Genomic DNA, 23513 nt, shown 5'->3' on the forward strand with positions numbered 1-23513 from the left:
AGAAGTAGTTTTACAGTTAACTCTCATAATTCAACTCATTGAGGACAGCAGACCTGCATGAGAGTTAGTGTACAGTGTTTCCTGTTGTTAATTTAACAATTAGCACTCTCATGTAATGATGTCAGTGACCACCTGAAGCTGTTGACATGAGTTATGGCTGAATACCTTATAATTTTCTTAAATAACTGACAAGTGACACTGAAATTTTTCATCTCAAAAGTCACACAGTTTTATTGTACCTCACCCTTTAGCAAACAACTCATGGGACACTTTAACAAAAAAAATTCTCTAATTACTGACGTTAACAGGAGCCACTTAAATGGAAAGGAAACAGACATCATACAGCATTTGCTATAAACCACAGCAAAAACTGAGATGCATGCAGATCCCTCCACACCACCTATTCCTGGAAAAGATTTATACTCCACTGAAGACATGGGATTATAGGGGGAAAAAGTGTTTTTCTAGACAACTTGCTGACTCCTTGAGACAATGGAATGCACGTGGGGAACTGTGACATTAACTTGATCCTTACACCAAGGACGATGGTAAGAAAGGGGGCAGCTCACACACATCACAGCCTCACAGAGACTTTCCCCCTGTCACTCAGCCATGCAACAGGCCCCACGCCACGGGTTAGGCTAACACTATCAACACATTCTCTTTCATTCCAAGAGCTCCATACTCCACAGTTGTAAATGTTTCTAGGAAGAAAGAGAACAAGAAATGCAGGGAGATGCACTGCTTCCAGGCTCCGGTCCCACAGAAGGTCATCCCCTCCAAGCCCATCCCAGAGACATCGCATGATGTACCCAGAGGCAAAGAACTTCTGGGACAAAACGGGCTTGAATGACTCATCCAGGGTTGTTCAACTTCCCACCCCTGGGACGCTGACACATTTTCAGTGACCTCCACATCACAGGTCCAGGGCAAGTTCCCTGTGTCACCCACCAAAGTTCTCAGTGCTCTGCCCTGGAGGTGTCACCTCCACAGTCCACAGGGCCCCATGGCCACTATGCACATACTTTAAATATGATTATCCATTTTGCCTATGCTTTGTAAATGTACATAAAGAATGGATTTTAAGTTTTCTATTTATGTTATTTGTTTTAAACCAGGGTGATGACAGAGAGAGAGAGAGGAAACAGACAGAGACAGGGTGAGAGAGAATTCCCACAGTTAAGGGGTATGGAGTGAGAGGGGAGAGAGAGATCTATCTTAAACCCACTGGTTCACTCCCTAGATGGCAACAATGGCCAGGACTGTGCTAGGTTGAAATCGGGATCCAGGAGTTCATCCATGTCCCTGATGTGGGTGGCAGAGGCCCTAGCACTTGGGCCATCTTCCACTGCTTTTCCCAGGCCATAAGCAGGGAGCTGGATTGGAAGTGGAGCAGCTGGGAGGGCATAAACCAACCCCCATATGGGATTCTGGCATTGCAGGTGGTGGCTTTCCCTGCTGTGCCACAAAGCCAGCCCCAGCTTTGCACTATTTTTAAATATGAGATTCCCTTTTGCCTATACTTTAGAAATGTCAACAATGAAACTAAAATAAATTCAAAATTTAAATTATTTGTTTTAAAGGCAGAGTGACAAGAGTGAGAGAGATTTCTCTTCAGCTGGTTCACTCCCTAAAAGCTCACCTCAGGAAGAGATGGGGCAGAGTGATTCCAGGACCCAGGAACTGAATCCAGGTCTTCCACAAGGGTGTCAGGGACCCTGGCAGTTGCGCCATGACCTGCAGCCTCCCAGCAGTCACAGTAGCTGGAAGCTGGAATCAAAAGCAGAGTCAGGAATCAAATCTAGGCACTATGATACAGGACGTGGGTGTCCCAAGTGGCAGTGCAACTACTGTCCCAAACACCAGCCCTGAGGAGACTTCACAATGCAGCAAGTGGTGTGCATATTCATGAATCCTGAGACCTTAGAGAATTAGTCATCCCCAAAGACAGCCAATCCTTATTCCTGATGGATACTCTCAGGTGTAAGACAACTCTGTGCCAAAACGTGCAAGAACAGAGCAACAAGGAATGTTGTGCACAAAACACCACACACCAACACTCACATGTCACCCATGGATACACCGATATCTGTGTCTTTTACTATGTCACTCTAAAATATCACTGTGGCACCACACTACTGTATCAACATCTTCCACACTGTACTCCACCAACTACTGTATATCACTATCACAATATGTCAGTATAGGGCTATATTGGCCATATCTGTTTATCACCATATCTGCCACCATACATTTGATTTCACTATATATCACTCTGTCTCTATGTATCACTGTCACTGTGTATCACCGTATCTGTCCTTATGTATCACTATATCACTACACATCACTATATCTGCCACTATGCATCACCATATCTGCCCTATGTATTACTGTATCTCTCACTATATATCACTATACACCTATATTTGTCACTGTACATCACCATCTGTCACTAAATACTGCTCTGACACTCTATACCACTCTACCTGTCTCTGTATGTCACTATTGTATGTCACTGTATATTGACATATCACCAGATATGACTGTATCTCTTGGTGTATCTCTGGGTCACTGTATTACCGTCACTGGCATCACTTGACCACTGCTATCACTAAATCCATCACTATGCACCTCTTGGGACACATCACAGTGCACTGCACAAGTGTACTATACATCTCTGATTTTATTGATTTGGGTCTTTTCACTTCTTTTTTTAGTTAGTTGGGCCAATGGGGTGTCAATTTTGTTTATTTTTTCAGAAAACCAGATCTTCGCTTGGCTGATTTTTTGTAATGTTTTTTTGGATTCAATCCTGTTAATTTCTTCTCTGATTTTAATTATTTCTCTTCTCCTACTAGGTTTGGGTCTGGTTTGCTGCAAATTTTCTAGGTCCTTGAGATGCGCTGAAAGCTCATTTATTTGGTACCTTTCTGTTGTATTGGAATCTAAGTCTCCCTTTAAGTCCCTTAACATATCTTTTAAATAGACCGGTGCCCTGTAATTAGGTGCATATACATTTATAATAGTTACATCTTCCTGTTGAATTGAACCCTTAATCATTATATAGTGCCCCTCTTTGTCTCTCTTAACAGTTTTTGTATTAAAGTTTATTTTGTCTGATATTAATATGGCTACACCTGCTTTTTTTTGGTTTCTGGTGGCATCGAATATCTTTTTCCAACCTTTCACTTTCAGTCTGCATGCATCTTTGTTAGAGAGATGTGTTTCTTGTAGGCAACAAATAGTTGGGTTGTGTTCCTTAAGCCAATCAGCCAGTCTGTGTCTTTTAACTGGACAGTTCAGGCCATTCACATTTAATGAGACTATTGATACATAGTGACTTTGCCCTGCCATTTTCCCAGAGATATTTTTGAGTATATGCTTTCAGCTTCCCATGCTCTTTTACTGGTAGGTGTTCTTCCTTTCCCTTCTTTCATATTGATGGCCGTGTTTCTGTGTTTCTGAGTGTAGCACATCTCTAAGTATCTTTTGCAGGGCCGGACGAGTGGCGGCAAAGTCTTTCAATTTCTGTTTGCTATGAAAGGTCTTTATTTCACCTTCATTCACAAATGAGAGCTTAGAAGGATATAATATTCTGGGCTGGAAATTTTTCTCTCTTAGCACCTGTGCTATGTCTCGCCATTCCCTCCTAGCCTGTAGTGTTTCTGATGAGAAGTCTGCTGTGAGTCTGATTGGAGATCCTCTGAGAGTAATCTGACATTTCTCTCTTGCAAATTTTAGGATCTTTGCTTTATGTTTCACTGTGGTGAGTTTAATTACAACGTGTTGTGGTGAGGATCTCTTTTGGTCATGTTTATTGGGGCTTCTATGAGCTTCCTGTACTAGGATGTCTCTGTCCTTCTCCAAACCTGGAAAGTTCCCTGCTAGTATCTCACTAAAAAGGCCTTCTAATCCTTTCTCTCTCTCCATGCCTTCAGGAACTCCTAGAACCCGAATGTTGGTTTTTTTAATAGTATCCTGTAGATTCCCAACAATATTTTTTAGATTTCTAATTTCCTCTTCTTTTCTTTGGTTTGACTGTATCCTTTCCCGTTCTCTGTCTTCTAAGTCCGATATTCTCTCTTCTGCTTCACCCATTCTGTTTTTAAGGCTCTCTAATGTGTTTGTCATTTGATCTATTGAGCTCTTCATTTCATTTTGATTTCTCTTCACTATCACACTTTCCTGCTCTACTAGTTTCTGCGTTTCATTTTGATTCTTCCTTAAAATTTCATTTTCACGAGAGAGATTTTCAATCCTGTCCAATAAGGATTTCTGTAGTTCAAGGATTTGCTTTTGAAAACTTCTAAATGTTCTTATCATAAATTTTTTGAAATCCATATCTTGCATTTCTTCTATCTCATCATCTTCATAATCTTGGCTTGGGGTGTTTTGATTTTGGAAGCATCATAATGTCATCATTGATCTTGTTCCCTCGATTTCTGTGTTTATTGCTTGGCATGGTTAATTCTGTTTCCCTCACTGTGAGGTTTTTTTTATTATTATTATACTATGTCCGTGTTAAGTGGACTGCCTGCTGTTGGAGGAGCCTTGGAGGCTTGAGATGGGTGTGGCCTGAGAGCTCTGCTTGGTTCTTCCTGGTTAAGGGTGTATAAAGGTGACACCCTCAGGTTATGCGTGGTAAATCTCTCTTTATTTATTTATTCATTTATTTATTTTATTTTATTTTATTTTATTTTTTGTTCAGGAGGTAAGTAATACTGCAAGGCTTCGATTCCAGCGCCAATGTGTGGACTCAGAGCCCTTAGCATCCCTCCTCTCCCCGCTGGTGTCTTTGTCACATAGACTCCCCTTCCCACACTGGCACTCAGACTCTGCGGCTCCCGCAGTTCAGCTTCCGCGTGGTGGACGACCCTGCTCTCCCAGTAGGTCCTTTGGGTCACAGCAAATAGCTCCGAAAGAGTTTCCTCTGCAATTTTTTCCTGATCCTTTGTCTGAGGCTACTGTAACTCTGCTTTTATTAAACTAAATTTACCCGGACTATCGTTGCACGCCCTCACTATTCCGCTATCTTGCCTCCAACCAAAATGCCCATCAATGGTAGACTGGATAAAGAAATTATGGGATATGTACTCTTTAGAATACTATACCGCAGTAAGAAACAATGAAATCCAGTCATTTGCAACAAAATGGAGGAAACTGGAACACATCATGCTGAGTGAAATAAGCCAGTCCCAAAGGGACACATACCATATGTTCTCCCTGATTGGTGACAACTGACTGAACACCAAAAAGGAAACCTGTTGAAGTGAAATGGACACTATGAGAAATGGTGACTTGATCAGCATAGCCCTGACTGTTAATGAACAACTTAATACATTATCCCTCTTAGTATTTTTTTTGTCTGCTCTACTTAATATGACTGGTTTAATTCTGTAATTAATACACAGTTATTCTTAAGTGTTGAAAATTAACTGAAATGTGATCCCTGTTAAACATAAGAGTGGGAATAAGAGAGGGAAGAGATGTACAATTTGGGACATGCTCAAGCTGACTTGCCCCAAATGGTAGAGTTAGAAACATACCAGGGGACTCCAATTCAATCCCATCAAGGTGGCATGTACCAATGCCATCTCACTATTCCAAGTGATCAATTTCAGTTCACAATTGATCATAATGAAAGGACTAAGAGTCAAAGGGATCACATAAACAAGTCTAGTACCTCCTAATACTAACCGATAGAATAAATAAAAGGGAGAGCGATCCAACATGGGAAGCGAGATACTCAGCAGACTCATAGAATGACAGATGTCCTAAACAGCACTCTGGCCTCAGAATCAGCCCTAAAGGCATTCTGATCTGGCTGAAAAGCCCATGAGAGCATTTCAGGCATGGAAAGCCAAGACACTATGGCAAAAAAAAAACCTAAATGAAAGATCTCTGTGAGTGAGATCCCAGTGGAAAGAACAGGTCTTCAAAGAAGGAGGTACCTTTCTCTGAAGGGAGGAGAGAACCTCCACTTTGACTATGACCTTGTCTAAACAAGATAAGAGTCGGAGAACTCAAGGGGTTTCCATAGCCTTGGAAACTCATGACTGGAGCATGGGGAGATTACTGATGCCATAAACAGGAGTGTCAATTTGTAAAGTCAACAACAGGAGTCACTGTGCACTCGCTCCTCATGTAGGATCTCTGTCCTTAATGTGCTGTACATTGAGACTTAATGCTATAACGAGTACTCAAACAGTATATTTCACTTTGTGTTTCTATGGGGGTGCAAACTGTTGAAATCTTTACTTAATGTATACTAAACTGATCTTCTGTAAAAAAAAAAAAAGAAGAAATTATCAATTCCCAACTTGACTCTCACTGGGATTAAACATGACAATAGGTCTGATCTGATTTCATCATCATTCAAAAAATCATCTATTATTTTTCACTTTATGTTTCTGTGTGGGAGCAAATTGTTGAAATCTTTACTTAATGTATGCTAAACTGATCTTCTGTATATAAAGAGAATCAAAAATGAATCTTGATGTGAATGGAAGGGGAGAGAGAGTGGGAGAGGGGAGGGTTGCGGGTGGGAGGGACGTTATGTGGGGGAAGCCATTGTAATCCATAAGCTGTACTTTGCAAATTAATATTCATTAAATAAAAGTTAAAAATAAAAACAAGTGTACTATACAGACATTATAAAACATAGACACAGTGGGTAGTGTCCCACATACATGTGGACAACATTCCCCCAGGAGGACACAGGTGATGACATTTTCTAATCAGGTCACAAAGAACCAAGAGACTCAAGAAAATACTATTTATCCACAGATGATTATTGCATCCTGCAAACTCCCCCTATATCTGCCTGAGTCAGCCCCACTCACAGGATCAGGTGTCTGAGTTGAACCTATGGAAGTCATTACTGAGAACCTCCGGGTCACCTCCAAAGCAAAGCCACTCTGAAGGAGTCTGCTTGCCAGGCCTTGTGACCAGGCTTTGCCCCAGGCCCCACCTGAGACAGAGGGTGAACCCAGCAAACCCACTTGTGAGAGCATGAACTGGGTCTACCCCCATGCCATGCTCTCCCTAGTGCCCACTCTGGCCAGGCTGAGTGATGAGATGGGAAATGCAGGCCAAGTATGAGTTAGGGGTGGAGAAAGAGGCCAGGGCCACCCCTCCTCTGATGTAGAGCTTCCCCCACTGAGCCCTGGACTCTGCTAATTCCCAGAGTTCAACCCTGTACTGTTGACTCCCCAAGTCATCTTTGATCCCTTCACACCCTCCCAGCATCACCTGGCCTCCTCTCTATCACTCTCTCCACATTTCTAGCACACCATGACAGCCCCAGTCTGAGCCACACCCAGGAACCACAACTACACATTGTCTCTTTTGTCCACCATCCTGCACAAGTGAGGAAATAAAGCACACAGGGGCTTTCCCTCACTTGTCCAAAGTCCCACAGTCCAAGCCTGAAGAGCAGTCACCAGAGATTTCTCTTTGCCACCTTAGACTTATCTTCCATTACCTGTGACATACATGGTCATAATAATAATACCAACCTCAGAGAGAGTTTGAAATACTTAAATCCATTCGTGTTTCTTAAAAAGAAATACTTCTCAAAACACACGACTGAATCAAAACCCATAGGAAAGGGGCTGGTGCTGTGGCATAGCCGGTAAAGTGCCACTGCCTGCAGTACCAGCATCCCATATGCATGCTGGTTCAAGTCCTGGCTGCTCCAATTCTGATCCAGCCCTCTGCTATAGCTTGAGAGAGCAGTGGAAGAAGACCCAAGTTTTGGGGCTTCTGCAACAAACAACGTGGGAGACCCAGAAAAATCACCAGGATCCTGGCTCATGGTCTTTGCTTTGCATTGGTGTAGCTCCGGCCATGGCAGCCAACTGGGGAGCGAACCAGTGCCTGGAAGACTCTCTCTCTCTCTCTCTTCATCTTCCTCTCCCTCTCTCTCTCCCTCTCTCTCCCTCTCTCAACCTTCCTCTCTCTCACCCTCTCACCCTTTCTCTCTATTTCTCTCTCTCCCTCTCTCTCTCTTTCTGTCTCTTTCTGTCTCTCCTTCTCCCTCCATGTAACTCTTTCAAACAAACAAATACATCTTTTAGAAAAACCAAAGGAAAACACACATGAGGTGTGTGCAGGGAGACAGAGTTGAGGAGAGAGGGAGACAGACCTCAGATGGCTGTCTTCAGCCCAGTGAGAGTGCACCAAATCTGCACTCAGTCATACAAACACTTGTCCACTGTCTGCTAGGATCAACAGCAACCTGTGAGTTCTGAAGCCCATCCTTGGGGAGTGGGACCCCTACAAATGTTTACTTCCTTAGGTGCTCTTCCTGAGCCCTAGGACACCTATTGGAATTCTCTATACAAGAGAGTTACTCTTCTATCATAACTTAATAACTCTTTGTTACACTGTCCTAATCAAACTATTTTCTGGCTTCCTAGATGGCCCAAACTGAGTGATTATTTTCTCTTCATGCTCATTTTATTTGTATTTCTTGTACAAAAGTTATTAATAGCTGATGGTGCTTTCGCATAAAAAGTAAAGCCTCCACATGGTAGGGTCTGCATCACATATGGTTTGAGTCATGGCTGCTGCACTTCTGATCCAGTTTCCTGTGAATGGCCTGGGAAAAGCAGCAGAAGACAGCTCAGGTACTTGGGCCCCTGCACCCACATGGCAGACCAGGATGAAGCTCCTGGCTCTGGACTTCAGCCTGGCCAAACCCCAGCCATTGCAGCCATCTAGGGGTGAACTAGAGGATGGAAAGTCTCTTTCCTTCTCTCTCTGTATCTCTGCCTTTCAAATAATTAACATCTGTAAGAAAAGTGTTACTAATATCCACTCTGAAGGAATTCAGGAAATGAATTACCACTTGCTTTACCAAAACAATTTAGAATCATGGTTCCACAAAGTTGGATCATCATCAGGTTTGCTCAGCAATTACGATGTACCAGGTCTAAAATGAGGGAGAACACGTCCAACCATCATTTCTCTCTTATGGATCACCTCAGTCCTATGGCTGATCAGTGATTAGCAGGAATAAGGTTTTTGTTGGCTCAAATGATCCATTATTTAAATGGGAAACAATTCACATGCAACAGTAACATAGTTGAACTTCCTGTTATCCCCCCAACCAGCTGACTCCTTTCCTGTTGCCAGCCATCATTTATACACAGTAAGGGCTGCTCCATGTCTGTCCAGTCACAGCTCCTTCCCCTGGATGACTACATATGAACTGTATACTCTCCTGGGACACATCAGGGCTAACGGCAGAGAGAAAAAACTGAGATGCATCCATGGGGAACGGGAGCCTGCAGGGATCAGCCCAATGCATTCAAAGGGGCAAGGAATGACACTGGGACAGGCTCATGCTCAATATCAACTTCTGTGCTTCCTTGAGGAGTGTCAGGTTGATCATTTCTATTCTCCACTAAGTACAGTCATCACTAACTCCAGAGATTACAAACCAGTCATGATAGGGAACATGGACATGACTGAAATGTGGACACACTTGGCCCTCCCCTGGGGTTCTCTCCATGGCTGGCAAACTCAGCTGTGCACAGGGAACACAGAGGCCAAAGAACCATGGACCTGCCAGGCTGACAGGCCAGCCTGTCATGGAGATAAAGGGAGGGTCTTCCTGACCGGGGCTGCAGTCAACATAAAACTGATGGGGAATAGGAATGTTATACCCATTTGTTTTGTTCCTCTCCCTTCACTGACAAAGCTGTCCTCGGTCTCTGCAGTAGTGAAGGGAAAACCTTGGAAATTACTCTATTTCTGCTTAAACAAATTAGAAACAATGGCATTCTCCAAGGAAGAGGAGGAAAGTCTCCAGCGATCTTTCCTCAAACAATCTCACCTCACAGGTATTCTTGTCGGTGGATCTGGACCACGGCACGAGGGTAAACACCATTGAGAAGAACATGGAAGAGCGGCACTTGCAAATGTCAGGAGAACTGTGCACATCAGAGAGCTGCAGGGGACAAATAGTCTGCAGATGAATCAGCACAAGATGTGAGATCCCTCTGACTGCACATACACAGGCCACGCCCTAGGGGAGGAAAGACTGTGGAACTGAGCTCCCACGCAACCAAGCAATTGACTTCCAGGTGACCTCTGAGGGTACAAGGTCTCAGTGGACACAGCTCCATGAAAATGAGTTGAAAACTGCACAAAGGTGCACCACTGTAGGACATGAGCCAAAACACCAAGATCAGTTAGATGTGCGCTATGTGGTTTGCTTCACAGAGCAACAGAGAAGGAAAATGAGCATCCTCCTGAGAGTTTTTAGTCTCCCACACTGTCCAGAATGCCACGGAGCAGTACACAACAAAACATAGAGATGACTAGGACAGTCTGATCAGCTCTCAAAGAAAAAGACCACTGATTGGCACTGAACCTGTCCTCATAGAGGAATGACTAGGGACAGCATCTCCTCTAACCATTTCCAAAGAAGGAAAGGCAAATGCTCTTGAAATTGATGGAAGAAAGTGTTCCGAGCAGACGAAGAATTACATGAAAAACACAAGCTGGAAATGTCAGGCCTGAACGTACAACATACCTATCAAACTGCAATGGATGGGATGGCGCCGTGGCTCAACAGGCTAATCCTCCACTTTGCGGTGCTGGCACACCGGGTTCTAGTCGCAGTCGGGGTGCCTGATTCTGTCCCAGTTGCCGCTCTTCCAGGCCAGCTCTCTTCTATGGCCCGGAAGTGCAGTGTAGGATGGCCCAGGTCCTTGGGCCCTGCACCCAATGGGAGACTAGGAGAAGCACCTAGCTCCTGGATTTGGATCACCACGATGCGTAGGGCGCCAGCCATGGCAGCCATTGGAGGGTGAACCAAGGGCAAATGGAAGACCTTTCTCTCTGTCTCTTTCTCTCTCTCACTGTCTACTCTGCCTGTCAAAAAAAAATGCAATGGATTGAATCAGGGCCAGAGTGTAGAAAAAGAGGAAGGATCAGATTACATGCCAATCAACAGAAAGGTACAAGTTGAAGAACAAAGAGAAGGGAAGAAGGTGGAGGCTAAGTGAATGGAGCCTCAGAGATGTGTGAACCAGAGCAAGAGTCCTAATGTTTGGGAGCCTGAAATGGGGGGGGGGGAGAAATGGGGGAGCAGTGAACAACAAAATCTATAAAGAATCCAATGGTCAGGAAGATCATCCTTTTAGGAATACAATCCAAGTAGCTCAGAAGCATTACAGGGACATGTGAACAATCCACAAAAAAAGGGGGGGGAAGAATCTTGAAATCAGAGCCAATGGCACACTCCCAACAAGGGAATACCCACATGAGAGGGTTTGACTTCTCATCAGAAAACACAAAGTCCACAGGATACTAGAACCCTGTCCTCCAAGTGCAGAAAGAAAAGATCTCCCAGGATTCTTGAGGGAACCAAGACACCCTGAAGGATCTCAGCCCCCTATGCAGAAAAAGGAAGGGTGGTGGAGAAGAAGGAATACTAAGAGCAGTCATCAGAAGACCACTTGCCATCAAAATAGCACCAAGTGAATGGAATTCTTCAGGCTAAAGTGAAATCCTGCCCACAGGAAGTCTGGTACATCAGGAGTAATGAAGAGCAGGAGAAACGTTAAGGATTTAAATCACTGCTGGCTGTGTTTTCGCCCTTAAATTCTCTAAACGACATCTGCAGAACCCACAACAGAAAGCACAGACTCAGAGGGTGAGGCTCTGTTTGTACAAAGGTCACACCAAGGGGAACAGTCACAACAGAGCAGAAGGTCAAAGAATCGTGCGGCCCTAAGGTTTCATTACTCTGCCGAACAGGAAGAAAAGGGACTCTAATCAGATGGGAAAAGCAACAGGACCCACAGTGCTATGCCCAGAAAAACTGAAACACGAAGACACGCTCTAGGAAAGCTGGATGTGGGCCGGCATCATGGTGCAATGTGCGATCCCACACCCTGAGGCACACGCAGCTCCCTGCTAATGTGCCTGAGAAAGCAGCAGAGGATGGCCCAAGTCCCTGCGCCCCTGTACATGTGAGAGACATGGAGGAAGCTCCTGGCTTTCTCCTGACCTGCCCTGACTGTGGTGGCAACATGGGGAGAGAACTGGCAGATGGAGGATCATTCTCTAATTCTGTCATTCAAATAAATAAAAAAAATTTTTTTTTAAATAAGAGGATGAAGTTGGGTCACCTCAGGATCTAGATCTGGGAATGGAGCAGCAACAGATTGATAAACAGGTCTTTGTGGAAATCCAACTTGGCGTTTCCCCAGAGAACTCGCAGGAATGGAATCTCAGTTATATGGTCAGCATGTCTCTCCCAGCCTACCTGGCCCAAAACTATGCTGCCAGCACCTCAGGCTCTGAGGGGCATATCCATTTCTGCCCTGAGGGCTCTCTCCTCAGTGTTTCCAGGACAAGAGAAGGAGGACCCACACTGGGTGACACCAATGCGGCCATAGCCTACAGGACCTGCTTGCCAAGAGACCGCTCCTAGCACTCACCCACCTGAGGGTCAGGGATCGGGCAATGGGTCCTGCCCAGTGCCCTGAGGGCTCTAGGCCCTGGAAAAGCACTGAGGGGGCCACTGCACTACCAACAGCTCATGATGCTCAATACAGACACCCTCTGCCCTCAGTAGGAGCCTGGAGGGACACAAGAGTCCAGAGGGGATCGGCAGCCTTTGCTGGGGCCACTTCCTCCCATGTCATCTGCACAATGTGCCACTCCTAAGGCCATCTTGGCAAACTCCACCCCTAGCCTGGGTCCTGGACACACCCATCTCCAGGCCCTGCTCTCTATGATGCGCACCCCTAGCAGCAGGTTCTGTGACACGTGCCCATTCTGTGACCACTAAGGTTCTGCAGATGTGGCATTTTGGCTTTAGCCCTTCGGAGCGATAGCAGCCAAAAGTGCTTTGGGAAGTCTTCACAGCATAGAGACTCACCAGCTTCTTTTCAAAAACTTTGGGGAGCAAATTTTGCCCCCCTCACCTGCCCCAGCAATGGGGGCTGACCATCGACCTAAGGGGCCCCCAGGCCCAGGTCGGGGTCACACTCCTGCCTCTGGCCCTGGACCAGTTGGTCCACGGGCAAAATACCATAGGTCTTACAGACCAAAAGTCAGACAACCCAGTCTGATGATAAGAAAACTCAGGGCCATCGTGGCACTGCTGACCACTCTCTGCGGGCTTCAGACTCGACAACGCGTGTGCTCCAACAGAGTGAACATCGGTAAGGCCAGGATGCCACCACCCCGTAGGCTAGGTAACCTGATCATCATGGAAATCTGAAAGCCTTGTAGGGGAGGTGTGGTAGAAGTGCGGGGAGCACGTGTGTGTGCTGTGCTGTGGTGCAGTGGGCTCAGCCACTGCCTGCAACACCAGCATCCCAAAGGAGTGCTGGGTTGATTCCCAGCTGCTGCACTTCCAACCCAGCTGCCTGCTAATATACCTGGGAAGGCAGTAGAACATGGCTCAAGTACGTGGCCATTTTGGAAGGCACTGGTGAAGTGCCAGGCCCCTGTCTGGCCAGCTACCTTGCCAGTTGTGGTGGCCATTTCAGGGTCAAGTCAGAAGATGGAAGCTCTCTTTTGGTTTTCTCACTCCCCAACTCAACCTTTACACATAATACATTTGTAACAGAAAGCAAAAGCACTTTGGGAGGTGATGCTGAGGTCGCCCAGGTGCACAGCAGTTCACATCCTTCCTGCCTTTTCCCTTCTAGGACCTGTACTGAGCACGCCTGATCCTACCAGACGAACCGGCAATGGAAGGCGGAGGAAGCAAACCTGCAAAGTACATCATCCAATTATCCAGGATATGGACACTTTACCCCCTGATACTCCTCCACAGGAGGAAGCCATGGACATCTCTCCCCCTATACTCCCCAATGGGGGTATCAAGGGACACATCACCCCCATATGTTCCCTGAAAGGAGAGAGCTATAAACAACTCATCCCTCTCTGCTCCCCTACAGGAAGAAGCCATGGACACTACTCCTCCATACACTCCACCTCAGGAGGAGGAGCCCATGGACACCACGCCCCCATATGAGCCACCAGAACTGATGGACACCACACCGCCATATGAGCCACCAGAACTGATGGACACCACACCGCCATATGAGCCACCAGAACTGATGGACACCACACCGCCATATGAGCCACCAGAACTGATGGACACCACACCGCCATATGAGCCACCAGAACTGATGGACACCACGCCCCCATAAGAAACATCTTGGGCGGATCCACACCTCCCCATGTTCCACCACGGGAAGAGCCCAGGGATATCACACTCCCAACATTCCACCATGGGAGGAGCCTATTGACCAACACCCTCCTGTGCTCCCCCATGGGAGGAGTCCCTGGACACCACAACCTCCCAAGCTCCACCAAAGGAGGAACCAATGGATACCACAATGCCATAGGCTCCTCCTCCAGTGTAGTGCCTGGACACCACACCCTCCTACGCACCACCAAGGGAGGAACCAATGGATACCACAATCCCATAGGCTCCTCCTCCAGAGGAGCCCATGGACACAACACCAACCTATACTCCCCCTCCAGAGGAGGCCATGGACCCTTCACCCCCTAGTTTCCAGCATAGTCCATGGAAAGGTCAACCACGTCTCCTGCCCTCTGTTTTCCTCCTGCTGGTCCCAGGGGCAGTTTTATGCCTGGCCTTCCCATCTTTCCTTGCATCTTCATACCCAGTTTCCCAGCACCTATGGATATAGACCCTCCCACGTGACCCTTCCTCCCTCCCCTCCAGGACATGGCACAACTCTGCTCCCAGGCAGCTCCTTTCATGGCCTCCAGCTGGCTCCTCACCACACAAGAGTCTTATTAATATTAAACACCATACTCGTTCTGTTTTTTGTGTCTATGCTCTGTAGATCCAGTGTGAGAAATGCTGGCTTGTGTGAGTGCTGACAGGAGGTCAGATCCTATGGGAAAATGTTCCTGTGGTGCAAGAAACAGGGGCTGGAGGGTTGGGGGCTAGGGAGTAGAAGGAGCCAAAGGCCATAATGACTCCTCCTGAGCAGAAAAAGCTGTGGCTGATGGGCCGGCACCTGTGCCAGCATAGTGGGTGAAGCTATGGCCTGCAGTGCTGGCATCCCATATGGGTACTGGTTCAAATCCTGGGAGCTCTACTTCTGATCCACCTCTCTGCTATGGCCTGGGAAAACAGTAGAAGATGGCCCAAGTCCTTGGGCCCCTCTACACACATGGGACACCTGGAAGAAGCCTCTGGCTTCTGGCATTGGATCAGTAGAGCTCCAGCCTTAGGAGCCAACTGGAGAGTGAACCAGTGGATGGAAGAACTCTCTTTCCCTGCCTCTCCTTCTCTCTTTCTGTAACTCAGACTTTTCAATATATGAATAAATCTCTAAACGAAGGAAAAAAAAAGCTATGGCTGAACTTAAGGGATGGGGCCCAGGATCAATGAACCCAGGAAGGGAGGAGACAGGAAGGGTCATCCTGGCTATGGCAGCCACCACTTCTCACCTCCTCTCTGAGCTGCAATTGGCTGGATCTCCCCTCACACACACCAGCAGTCTACACTCTACACATTCACACCTGGTCCCTTAGGGAAATCTACACTCACAGCTCAGCCAGAAAGCACACATCTGGCATCGAAGCTCACAGGCCACGAAGAACAGAGGAAGAAAACTCATCGCCCCACAATAACCAAGGACAACCGTAACTCTAGGATGTCACTGATTCCCGGGTGATCTGATTGTCAACATGCGGAGATGTCCTCCTTGTTGCTCTTCCATTCAGATCAGGAAAGGGGAAGCCAAGAGACTATTTGCAGGGGAAACAAGCTAAGTTAGAGTCCCATTTTCCAAAAAAGGATTAATTGATTTATATCTTTTAACCCACAAGTACAAAGCATATCAATAGTCACTCCCAGCCATGCCACAAGACAAAAGCTGAACACCTGAATTCACCAATTCATCTTGTATCCTACAGAAAAGTGAGGTCACTTGCAAAACACACCTTCAGAAATTGCCTTGACTGTCAGATGCAGAGAATCCCAGCTTAACTGAGCACAGGCCTCTGCTAGGGCTCAAATGTAGGTAGGGAACACAGACTGTAATAGGTCAACTGCTGGGGGCACAATGTGCACATGCTAGAGAGGAGAAAACTCCAGGGAGGGGGCAATCTTTTCTAAAAGAAGAGCTAACAAAGTTTTTAAAAACTTATTTTCATTTTATTTGTTAGGAGAGCTGCAGAAAGAGATGGAAACTGCCATACTCAGATCTTCCTTCCTATGGCCCACTTCCCACATGCTTGGAATGCTGTCGTCTTCCTTCTTGCTCTCTCTCACACAAATCAAACCCCAAACCATGCTGCATAACCTGGAAATCTCTAGGAAATACCAAGTCCCACATACATGCCAGTGCAGGTGCATCCTATCAATCTGTGGCCTGGACTTCTCAAGACATCAATCTCATCATAATCAAGTCAGGTCTAAGGAGATAGGCATTGCAGTACAATAGATTTGCCATCTGCTTGGGAAGCCCCCATTCCATATTGGATTTCCTGAGATAGAGTCCCACCATTGCTTCTGATCCAGCTTCCTGCACATGTGCACCCTGGGAGGCCCAGGTGATGACCTCAGTGCTTGGGTTCCTGTCATTCATGTGGGAGCACAGGATGGAGTTTCTGGCTTCAGTCAGGCCCAGCCCCACCTTTGTATTTGGGAAGTGAATTAGCAGATAGAAGGTCTTGAGATCTCATTCTCTCTCTCTCTCTCACTGTGTGTGTGTGTGTGTGTGTGTCAGTGTGCATGTGAGTGGGTGTGTCTAACTTTCAAAGTAGGAAATGGATTCTATAAGAAAAACATGAAGAGTCTGAGACTAAATTCTGGATGCAGTGTTGGTACAGAAAACAGACATGTGGGTACAGCTAAGGAATTTGAATAAACTGTGGCCTTTAGTGAATAATAAAGTATCAGTGCAGGTTCACTGATGGCAATAAACACACCACACTAAGGAAAGATGTCTATACGAGCTACTTCCAGCAGTTCCTTTATGAAGGGACTTCAAAAGGTCATGGAAAATGCACATTATGAGTAAACTGACACATGGACTTAAATTCTTTCTGCAACAAGGTAAATTCAGCTTTTCTCTCATTTCCTCCCCAAAGAGTCTGAAGTTATCTCTCCTGGTTTCACATTGTGATCTTTTCCTTGCCACTGGGATGCCCATTCACCAAACCACCTTCAGGGCAAATATCTATCAAGACCAAGGCTGGACCTCTCAGGAGCCACTCCCTGAATTCCTTATCACTGCACATGCATCCCACTCACAGGAATTACTACTGTGCTCAGAGGATTCAACCTTCTCTCTCATACTCCCTATTTTCTAGTCCCTGGAATAAAGACCTAAGGACTGAATGCTTTAAGCCTCGGACAACCGCACTGAATGATCCTGGGTACAGACATAGGGACATGTCAAAAACAAAGCACCACCCAGAAAAGCAAGGGCCTGGCTTCACCAGCAAGACACAAGGAGGTCTTAGCTCAGCCGTTAGCACTCGATTCTGTCCATCGTCCTGAACAGTTTTGCACCTCTGCACATTTGTCCAAACTCATCTCTACCAGGGGACAAACACTGCTCCCCAGAGCACACAGGAAACAACCTGACAGCAGACAACAAGGGCCACACCACAAGGAAGCTGTCATCCCTGAGCAGCTCCTTTGTGTCAAGGCTTTGCCAGCAATACCAACTTCAGTTCCTCCTCCCTCCCACCTCACTGACAGGAGGGTGCAGTTACAAGTTCAGCTGACAGCTAAGAGTATGGATTCCAGACCCCCACCATGAGATAGGTACTTGGTGGCTCTGGGCCTCAGTGTCCCACACGTCCACTGGGACTACTAACAGTCTCTGCAGTACAAACAGCTGCTGCCTGAGCTCTGCTGCTCCCATTGCTATTCCCATCCCATCCCCATTTGAAAGAGGAAGGAAGGAGAGGTCCTAAGATCCTGGCTCATGGCTTCAGATCGGCCCAGCTCTCACCAGTGTGACCATTTGGGAAGGGAACCAATAGATGGAGCATCTCCAGTGGATGGAGTATCTCAGGATCACCCCCCACCCCTTAATATTACTGTGCCTCTCAGACAAATAAATAAAATCTTTAGACAGAGATCAAGATGCATCTCTTTTGCAGGTTCACCCTGCAAATATCCACAGCAGCCCAGTTGTAGCCAAGCCACAGTCAGCAGACATGAAGGCACTCTGGGTCTCTTACCTGAATCACAGTCAACCAACAGCACCCAGTACCACCTGCTGCCTCCCAGGGTACACATCAGAAGAAAATTAATCAGAAGTGGGACAGGAACTCAACCCCAGGCACTCTGACAAGGGATGTGCATGTCCCAAGCAGCATCGGGTGCTGTGCTGAAAACCTGCCTCTTCCAATATCTGTGAAGGTGACCCATTTTTCTTCAGTAAAGAAGTGGAAGAACTGAGCTGGCACTGTGGCATAGTGAGGAAAGCTGCCACATGTGGTGCTGGCATCCCCTACGGTCACTGGTTCAACATCTGGCTGTTCTATTTCCAATGCAGCTCCCTGCTTTTGCTCCTGGGAAGGCAGCAGATGACAGTTCTGGTACTCGGGCCCCTGCACCCACATGGGAGACATGGAAGAAGCTCCTGGCTTCAGAAAGGCACAATTCCAGCCATTGTGGCCATTTCAGGAGTGAACCAGTGGATGGGAGACTGGATTCTCTCTCTCATTCTCTAACTCTGCCTTTCAAATAAATACGTAAATAGATCTACCTATCTATCTATCTTTTAAAAAATACAAACTGGAAGACTCCATGGACATGGCCAAATTGCCAAGATCCTTAGTTATTGAGGAAAGTACTAAGTGTTTGTTTTATTACAAAAATGTCTGGAACTTAAACTACCTTCTATTGACAAAGTATATATTTTAGGTGTATCTTTAAATCCCACTGTCCTTGAATTCTAAATTTCCTCATATCACCAGCAGTGGAATTGCTAGGGGACATAACTACTCTATTATTCAGGGGACGATACTACACACATTTATCCACCTGTCTTTGTGCTACTTAGAACTATTCTTGCTGTGTGCATGGTTGTCAATACAAATGTCTCTCCTTCCTCCAGCTACCTTCTTAGTATGCCATTTCCTACATGGATCTTCTTTTTCTAGCACCGTATTACTGAGCTGATGTATTTCATACAGCAACACACACACACACACACACACACACACACACACGTGCATGTAAAGCTGGTGAAATCCTGATGAGGCTGAAGGATTTTTAGGGTCTATTTCTACAGAATCACCTGTGTGTTTCTGAAAACAAAGGAGCAGCCAAAGAGAGCAGAACACTCACCAACTCATCTAGCCTATAGAGCTGTCCAAAGCTGATGGAACCTCTGAAGAGAGCAATGAAGACAGAGATCAAAGGCATCTTCACTGGTCGTAGAAGGCACTGGAGAAAGGCAGAATGGGAGAAGCCATGACTCAACCCCATGGGCCAGTGACCCCTGCCCTGCCCCTCCCAGCCCCTTCTCTCCCCCTCCTCCACCTCCTTTGCTTTCCTCAAGATCTTGCACAGGATGTAGCTGCTTAGGTTCTTCACTGTGCCCTCAGCCTCACTGCTGCTCTCATCCACTTCAGCCTCTGCACTTCCAAGTTAGGCTGGGACCATGACATCTCAACATGGGACCCATGTCCTCTGTCATTGTCTGAGGGAGTCCACAGCCCTTTAGCAGCTCCACACACACCTAAATATCTTCTTCGCCTGAGCACTCGGGCCCTTCACTCTGAGAGAGAATTTACAGCATATTCTGACAGTCACAAGCTCCCAAGGGTAGTCAGTTATGTGCTATATCCTTACAATTGCCACAAAAAGGAGAAGTAGATGACTGTATAGTAAACAGCAGCTGAAAGCCCTCCAATTCTGCCCTCCAATAAATCAGTGAGAAACCAGGTAAAAACAGTCACCATTAACATTTTGTAAGTTTTTAATCTTTTGATTCAGTGGGAGAAATGCATAGGAGAGTGAGGGCCCTATCTAAAAAAGACAGAGAAATCTGGATTCATACCGAACACCACTAGCCACCATGTGGAGGAGTATGCAGGCCAGGAAGCACGGAGCAGATGGCCTGAAGACCACATACCCAAAGGTGCAGGGGCAGCAAGACCATCCAGCACAAAAGGGAAAAGGGCCAAAAAGCCATTAGCATTTCAAGAATCCTGGAAACTAACCCAACATCTGCAGGAACCCAGGCAGTACTGAGCACAGAAAAACAAAGCACAGCTGACTCTCAGGAAGAACAGGGGGTTGGTGGCAGTCTCCCTGTCCCGAGTACAACCTGCTGCTCTGCAGTTCCACAGGAACACAGAAAACGGAAGCCCACATTCATGGTGAAAACCAGCAGTGGGCAGCCACTGCCGGGAGCACAATCAGTCTGTGGCTTCCCCAAAGCCTTATTCATAGAGAATGAGCACTCTCTGAGGAGTCTGCTGCCTTCGGGAAGAACCCACTTTCTAGGCTGAACTTGACCTGACCTTGAGCTTGTCCAAGGTGATAAGTACAATGGTCCCCAGCAAAACTCTCAAAACTATCACAGCCACTGCTTAACTTTGTGGATACTCTAAGTAGTTGACAACTCCCTTAGATAAAGGACAAACTAACCCAATAACATTGCCACAGAGCTAAGTCATGAGTGTCTGTAGGGGACTCAGGAAGCTCTGGCACACTCCTGGGAATCTAGAAATGCACAGGTGCACCCTTCTCTAATGAGAGAGGCTCGAGGTGCTGGATTTCTCACATACACAAGGACTAATGCCAAACCTCTTGCTCCTCCTGGGGTACTAGAATCTACCCATGTGCTGGGAAGAAGGCACCAATGAACAGCCTGGGCAATCAGACTCTGGGACCTTGTCTGGCAAATGTCACTCTTGTTGTCACAACTTGTTCTGAGTCCAGGGGGGCCTCCACAGGAAGCACTGACCCTGGGAGTGCTCAGCATCAGGATCTCCCAACACAAGCAGAATCACCAAGACTGCAGCCAGCTGACACTACCTCTGAGGAAGTACAGACATGGAACTCACTAGGCCCAGAGCACTCGGCATTCACACTATACTCAAATTAGTGAAGGAATCTATGTGTTAAGCACTACAAACATCAAGAGAAGTGTTTCACAGGATAGGAAATAACAGTAAGGGAATACATCTTATGAGAGGAGTGACTCAAGTTTCTGGAATTCAAAAGAACAACTGAGAACTCCCTGCAGGGGCCTGCACCAGCTTCCTCGAGTCACCATAGCTCCTTACTGCCATCTGCCTGGCTTTAAAGCTGGAAGGTTGCTCACAGTTCTGGAGGGCAGGGCCTGATGTCAGAGGCCTGCTGCTCCCTGCTCTATCTGAAGGCTCCAGCGTAGGGTCCTCCATGGGCTCTTCCTAGTTTCTGGCACTTGCTGCATCTTGGGTTGTTGCTTTGCAGCTGCAACTTCCCAGCCTCTGCCTGTGCCATCAGAGTCTTCTTCCTTCCACATCCACATTTGCCTGGAATGGAAGGACAACAGCAATGGATCAGGACCCACTCTGACACAGGATGAGCTCATCATCCCTGACTCTACCTGTGAACACCTTATTTCCACAGAAAGCCTCCCACACAGACATTGAGTGCTAAGGCTTAAACGTTGCAGGACAAACTCCTCATACAATAGGCCTTTGAACAGGCAAAAGAAACGCCGAACCTGTGGATCAGACCCTGCAGATGGCCCAGTCCAATGAATAATAAGCAAACAATAGTTTCAGAAACCTGTGGGACACCATCAAGCATAACACATATGCATAAAGAGTCCAGAGAGACAGGGATATGAGAGAGACAGGGGCAGCAAGAATATATGAATTGTGTCCCCAAATTGCCTAAACATTTTGAACAAGAATAATCAAAACATGCATGGGTGTTTGGCCTAGTCATAAAGCAAACAGGACATCAATATCCAACAAAGAAATGGTTCAATTTGATTCCCTAGCTCTGTCTCCTGTTTCCAGCTTCCTGCTCCTATGAATATTGGGAGGCAGCAGTGAGGGTCCAAGTCGTTGGGCTCATTCCACACATGGGGAAAACTTGGATTGGGAACCCAGTTCCCAGCTGTGATCTTACAGTTGTAGAAAGTACTTCAGAGGAGTCAATCAGCAGCTGGAATATCTCTCATGCCTCTATCGCTGACACATCATAGGATGCAAAAATATACATGGAGTTCAATGAACTGCACTAGTAGAAATTCACATCCTAGTAAGTTGGAAGGCAAAGACAAAGATATGCAAGGGCCTCCAGAATGAATTGTCATGCACAAAGTATCTCTGAGAAGATGAACACTGGTATGGCTGTAATCCGTTTTTAAAAAGTATAGCTAGTAATGTTGTGGAATTTAAACATCACACTTTATTCTGCAAATCCCTCACAAGTTTTTTTTTAATTTGTTTTATTTATTTGACAGGTAGAGTTACAGAAAGTAAGAGAGAGACAGAGAGAAAGGTCTTCCTTTCATTGGTTCACTCCCCAAATACTGCTACAGCTGGAACTGTGCCTATCCAAAGCCAGGAGCCAGGTGCTTCTTCCTGGTCTCCCACATGGGTGCAGGGGCCCAAGCACTTGAGCCATCCTCCACTGCCTTCCTGGGCCACAGCAGAGAGCTGGACTGGAAGAGGAGCAGCCAGGAATAGAACCGGCGCCCATATGGCATGCCGGCACTGCAGGTGGAAGATTAACCAAGTGAGCCACAGTGCCGGCCCCTCCCTTAAAAGTTTGACTTCTTCAGAAAAGTTCAGAGTGTCAGTATACATAGTAGCCAAATGTGTAAGTGACCCATTTACCCAGCATGTGATAAATGAAAAGTATTAATATGCTTCGTTCACACAGTAGATATTACTCAGCCATAAAAGGATCAGGTGTGGATATATGCTACAATATGGATGAACCTTGGATGTATTTTGCTTATTGAAAGAAAACAGACATAAAAGTGACCCTCTATCTCCATGATATGGCCAGAAGTGAAAATAAATCCACAGAGACAGGAGGTAGATAAGGGTTACCAAGGCAAGGCAGGTGGAGAGAATGAGGTTCTCTGACAAGGAGTATGGTGTTTCCCTTTGAGATGATGAGAAAAGTACGGAAATTACAAGACAGGAAAACCTGAATATACCAAGACCCAGTGAACAGTATGCTTTGTTTATTTTTAAAGATTTATATACTTGAAAGGCAGAGTGATGGGGAGTGGGGGATGATAGGGAGATCAATCCACTGGTTCAGTCCCCTCAGATGACTGTAATAGCCAGGACTGGGCCAGCCTGAAACCACAAGCCAGGAGCTTCCTCCAGATCTTTCACATGGCTGGCAGGAGACCAAGCACTTGGGCCATCTCCCACTGTTTCCCCAGAAGCATTGGCATAGAGCTGGATCAGAAGTGGAGCAGCCAAGGGGCTTCCATAGCCTAGACAGCTCATAGCAAGAGTCTCGGCTGATTGCTGATATATACAGAACTTTCAATCCTACAGCT

At 46.4% G+C, this 23513-nt stretch overlaps 2 long non-coding RNA genes across 4 annotated transcripts in view; one reads left to right on the forward strand and one right to left on the reverse strand.

Moving 5' to 3' along the window:
* The window catches only part of LOC149119918 (uncharacterized), a 248561-nt gene that overhangs the window by 92162 nt on the left and 132886 nt on the right, over nucleotides 1–23513 (forward strand). The gene's annotated exons all lie outside the window — the stretch shown is intronic.
* The window catches only part of LOC127489167 (uncharacterized), a 72610-nt gene that overhangs the window by 35340 nt on the left and 13757 nt on the right, over nucleotides 1–23513 (reverse strand). For 2 of the 3 annotated variants that reach the window (XR_016227436.1, XR_016227435.1), the window contains exons 2-3: nucleotides 21318–21510; nucleotides 1643–1770 (exon numbers count right to left, since the gene is read on the reverse strand). This is a non-coding gene — a long non-coding RNA (uncharacterized LOC127489167). The remainder of the gene's footprint in view (nucleotides 1–1642; nucleotides 1771–21317; nucleotides 21511–23513) is intronic. The other variant, XR_011385177.2, reaches the window with a different exon arrangement.

Source organism: Oryctolagus cuniculus, chromosome 21 (genome assembly GCF_051225735.1).
Source record: "Oryctolagus cuniculus isolate XC-2025 breed Fujian yellow rabbit chromosome 21, ASM5122573v1, whole genome shotgun sequence".
Lineage (NCBI taxonomy): Eukaryota > Metazoa > Chordata > Mammalia > Lagomorpha > Leporidae > Oryctolagus > Oryctolagus cuniculus.